We start from the raw sequence: 6,000 nt of genomic DNA on the forward strand, positions 1-6,000 counted from the left end.
AAAATTTTATATAATGAGCTATATTAAAAAACTTATCGAAGTAAGTACAAAATAAAATTGTAGTTATAAACATTTGCAAGCTTTTGAAAATTAAAAAAATTGTCATTGGAATCAATTTAAGAAATTTGTTTTGAAATTTCTATAATAAGATAAAGTAATTAAAATGTTTGAAAATAGTATCATAGAAAAATTGAAACAAATTTGATGACCTTCCACCTTATTCTATTCATTGTTCTTATAAATGCAATGATGAGTTAATTATTTTTTATGGTAATTTGGCTTAAGCTTTCAAACGCTTATGCTGAAATTGTAAAAAAGGTCTTATACCATTCTAAAATATACTAGTTATACCATTAACAAATAAAAAATGTAGTATTGGGAATGGTTATTTAAGCTATTTAATTAAGATATTGAATATTGAAAAGCTTTATTAAATAAATTCTTAGTGTTAATGTCAATTTTTATAATTAAAATATATAATCAAATTGAAATTATAATAAATAATAAAAAAGTTAAAATTCATAAAAAGAATTTACTTTTTATACTCTGCTATTTTGAGTTTGAAATTTGTGATCGTAATATATGACTTAACTAAGTAATATAATATCAAATTAATTAAATTGTATTTAGTTGGACTAATGGTATTTTATGGTAATTAACAAATAAAAAAAAATATTTTACTTTTAAATTTAAATATAAAGTTTAGGTGAAGATAAGAATGAGTTCATAAAATAAAGTAGTTAATAATTTGTAATCTCGCTGAAGCTTACTATTTCGTTGAAGCTAAACATACATCACTTAAGCTGTGATATAACGCTTAAGCGACTACATTCTCAACTTAAGCAAATTGTGTATTACTTAAGCTTATAATACTAGCTTAAACCAACAAGTTAAAGCTTAAGCGATATATATATAGCTTAAGCAAAATAAGTCCAATGTAAGTGAATTAAATAGAGCTTTAGTGAATAAATTTTAGGTTAAAGCAAAAATATCACACTTAAGCTAAAACTATCGTGTTTAAACTAAAAATATCACACGCTTAAGCTAAAAGTATCGCGCTTAAGCTAAGTTTAAACTCAATCTTGAAGTTACTAAATGCCCTTATACGAAACATATTAGTTGATGCTTGTGTGAAAAATTAAGCATTGTTTTGAAATGAAGTAAAGAGTCAAGCTACATATGAATCGCTGAAACAGCGATGAACTGCTCAAAGCGGATTTATTTTTTATATGCCCAAGGTTTTTTGTATTATATTCGCTTAAGCGGATATGTAACAATAAATTTTGAAACTGCACACATATTTTTCGCTAATTCAGGAACAACCCTGGAAAATTGGGATTGTGTAACCTCACACCTAACTCATTAAAGAAACCATCACTAAGTTGTGATATTTCATGTTCTAAGAAAATAATCAAAGATAAGTGGGACCATTATTAGTAAGACTTTTATCGTACGATTGACCTAAGCCATCATAAAAATAAATGAGAATGTTTTTGGGTAAAATGATTTAATTGTCTTTTTGATAACCCTCTGAAAGCATGTTATTTGAGAAAGTATATTGATGAATAGGAGTCCTACTTTAGCAAATGCAACAACAGAAGAAAATGGATAATGAAGTGTGAAGGAGTTCAGACTTTCATGGTGTGTGTAAGTTAAATCAAATTTTATTCTTGCATGTTTTCTATGGAATATGTTAACATCCAAATACATGTTGTCGATCTATTTCAGAGTATAAATGCCTAATTGTTTGCCTTAAGTAAAGCTATAGAAAGCATAGTGTCAACTACAACAGAAACATGAATTAATGTTCAAGTAAAAAAGCAACATTCCCTTGTTTTGGTTTAGGTTTAGGTTCAAGTTGCAACACCTTAATTTATTTTCCAATAATTTCCAATAAGACATTTTTTGTATTAAAATGAGAATAATAAAATTCCATTTTGAATAGTTTCAAATATAGAGTTTCAATAAAGTATTTCAAAATATGTCATAGGTTACAAGTTTGAATCAAGATAAATGTTACAATACCTATTTAATACATCACAATTTTCAAAAATAATTTTCTAAGTCCTACAATAGTGTCATCCATTCCATTCACTGAGCTTGGTGTTGATCGTCTTGCTCACCTAAAAAATAAATGTAAGGGTAAGTCCTCTACACTATCACAAACATGACATAAAGACTCACCTTGCACATTCAAACATTTCCTAATAGAATTAAATCGTACATTCGAGCAAGTTTTAATCGATTCATTCCAACAATGTAACATTATGTTCACACATCAATCATTCACACCAATTTATACACGAGTGTGCTCACTGCACCTCAAATCAATCCACACACATACGTGCACTCACTGCATGTTAGTCACGCTCATTGTGACACTGAAATCACAGTTTCCTGACGCCCTCAACCTCAAGAGCTTACTCAGTTTCACACCATAGATAGTCACCAATTAGCCCCGCCTCATCGATACAATGTGTGCGGTCATGGGCCCCTTAGTAAAGGTATTGGTCAGAGGCCGAGTTAGGAGAAGAGTGTGTGGCCTATGGTGCACCCACGCTCATTATTGGTGTCACCACCACCCTTTTTTCCTTAAGGTATTTCTACAGCCCCCATCTCCACACTCCAAGTGTATCGCTATAACCATCCATAGTTTCCAATTATTTCAAACACAACCACAATCATAATCGATTTGGTATTCATACACATTTGTCTGCATTCTCAATTATTTCATAGCATCCATTCTCAACCAATGGGACGTCTACACATGTTCAACCACATTATACACAAATACACAATTTCCATCACAACCCTATTGCAAATCAAGTCATTTTGTCACACATATACCCAATATCTACTACATTATAATTAACACAAAATTTCCATCACTACACACATTTTCCTAGGTTCTATCTTAATCACATTCCACTACATAACAATATAAATAAATTCCAACACAAAGAGATAGGGTAGAGTCCCTGATCAATTGGATTTTTATAACATTATTTCCTCTAATTCCTAGCTCATTAATCCTCTTTTGTGCCTAATTGGTTGAATTGGATCATTTTATGATGTTTGAATTTTATTTGAGCTTTATTTAATTTTTCCAGTATTTGGCAAATTCTGATACTGTTTTGGTTTGTGGACCATATCTTGAGTTGTAGAACTCCTTTCATTGTGATTCTTGATTTGTAGGAAAGCTAAGAGAAAGGTGCACAATTTCTATGAGAGGTCAGACACCAATTTTGACGATAAGAAGCTAAAACTGGGCCTGGAAAAAGTCAGAACGCTGCAGTCGCGGATCCTGAGCAAGGTGTAGTATTTGGGTCATATCTCTGTCCACAGACATCCGATTAAGTCCATTCCAGTGGCGTTTTGAAGCTGACATCCAAGGCTACAATTGTCATTCAGGCCACCAACCAAAAAGAGGCCGTTTTCATAGTCGAAAAAAAAGAACAAAGTGACGAACGGAATTTTAAATTTTGAATTTAATTTTTTTGGCTCTTCTCTTCTCTTCTCTCTCTTGCCCCCTCTCACCTTTACGACTTGTTGTTTTCCTCCATTAATGGAGGCTTAGATTTCCATCTAATTCAAGGATTAAAAGGGACGTGACACTCTTGAGGATTGGTCTTACATTGGCATAAATTCAATAACAAATTCGGTTTCATCTCTTCCTTAGTTTCTCCTTTTGCTAATTATATTTTCAAATTAAAGTTATTCGTTTGGATTGATGATTATGCATCTGGTTGATTACGTATTATTCGATTGATGTATGTAATTCAGTTTTAAGGAACGTGAATTAGATTTTCAGGTTTGAGATCTAAGATTAATGGCATTGGTGAATTAAATTAACACAAATCGATTAGGTTCTAGAGGTTTCTGAACTTTGAGCGAATTGTGTGTTAATCGAATGCATGAGGGTTCTCGTGTGAATGCTTAATTTGAATTGAGGTTTCATTCTAATTTAATGTTAATCACTAATTTGTTGGTTGATGCATCTTCTTGGAATCTGGTGATAGAGTGGTCGTAGTTCTTCTAAATTCTTGGATTAGAGTTTTTAATTATTTTTAACTTTTGATTCTAATTAGTTATTCTAAAAATCAAACTCCCTCTAAAAATTTTATAATCATATAACATTATCGTCGGTGGGAGACGACTCGGATTGCACCACTTACTACATAATTTTTATGCAATTCGATTTTTATTAATTTGTCCGAGAGCGACACTCGTGATCAAATTTTTGGCGCCGTTGCCGGGGATGATGATGTTATTTGATTATTTAATTCTGTGTTAATTTGATTGCATTTCATGTTCTATGTTGCATTTTACATCTAATTAGGATTATGCATAATTAGCGTTTTTCATCGAATTAGGATTTTGCATAATTAGTATTTATTATTATTATTATTATTGAATTAGGATTCTGCATAATTAACACTTTTCCTTTAGCATAATTGTGTAATTGCATTCTGTTTTCGTAGCCTTTGAATAACATAGTAGATAGTCATTTATCCTTACTTAGTATTACATCATTCAATTCTCTGCATTCTGTGTTATGTTTCTGCATTTTTGTATTATGCATTCATCGAAAAAGTATACGGTTGTATATCTGAACGTGTAGATCTCTGTCCAAACTTAAAAGTGACATAACTTTTTGCATATAACTCCTGTTTCTTATTGTAATATATGCATTTCATATAGCTCGACGAGATCTACGTAATGGCAATAGGTTAGAGGCTGGTTGGTGGTTTTTGAAAAAAAAATTATTTCCTTTCATTCTTATTTAGATATTATGGCTCATAGAATTTTTTATATGACTGATCATAGAAGACTAGAGAACGAGCTAGATGATTTAACTTCTTTGATCGAGCAGTTGACATTGTCACAAATGGTTACAATATTGTGTGAAATTTGTAATTCACTTGAACATCATACTGATTTCTGTCCTACATTGTATAAGCCTGCAGGTTGGATGAGTCATCCAAACTTGGGATGGAAGAATTTTACGCAGCAACAATATCAACCCCCACCACAAAATGTTGCACCTTCCAAGAATGAGCCTTCCTTGGAAGAGTTGATAAGGGAGATGACAATTAACAATCTGAATTTCCAATTAAGAATAGAAGCATCCATTCAAAACTTGAAAAATCAGATTGGTCAGTTACCAACAACAGTAAACGAGCAGAAGTCTCAAGGTCCTGGTAATCTTTCTGCACAACCAGTTGTTGAACCAGAGAATGTTACTTTGAGTTCAAGAAAGACCATTCAAGACTCGCAAGAGCAGCAACCAACAGATGAAGATCTTAATGCTACTGCTCCAGCAAGTGATTGTAGCCCAGCAAGTGTAGAATTTGCTCCTACTGCTCATGCCACTTCTACCAATGCAGCAGAAAATTTTGAGCAACCTGTTCCTCTTTCATTTCATTTGGTTTTACATGATAATTTGTTGAATGATGTAGTCGATTATAACTTGACTGAATTTTCTGAATTTTCAGATTGTATTAATTATCCTAACTTAGCCAATTATCCTAATTCTTTTACTTGCAATGCATGTAATAATTCTGCAAAATGTAGCATCTGTGTTGAGATTGATACGTATGTTTATGGTGATTTTGATGCAGCTATTGCAGATTCTGAAAAAGTAAATCATGATGCATCTACTGCAGATTCAGCTCCAATTTTTACATTGCCTCCTTCTCTAACGCTGCCTCCTGCATCTGAGTTGAAGCCATTTCCTAAGCAATTGAAGTATGGATACTACATCATTATATGTCCAAGAGTACAGCAGCCAAAATATAGCAAGAGTACACAATATTCTGCACATCAAGGCAATCAAGAACATGAAAAGAAGCTCATTGAGTTTATCAAACAACTGGAAGTCTCTCCACGGTTATTTCTTTCATGTTCCCAATTAAATGAAGTGCTGCAAATTTATGAGAAAAAGGAGGAATATCTAGAGATACAACTAAAACCGTTGCCATCAAAAGTATCTCCTAGAAT

The sequence above is a fragment of the Abrus precatorius genome, unplaced genomic scaffold (genome assembly GCF_003935025.1).
Source record: "Abrus precatorius isolate BTA unplaced genomic scaffold, Abrus_2018 Scaffold6, whole genome shotgun sequence".
Lineage (NCBI taxonomy): Eukaryota > Viridiplantae > Streptophyta > Magnoliopsida > Fabales > Fabaceae > Abrus > Abrus precatorius.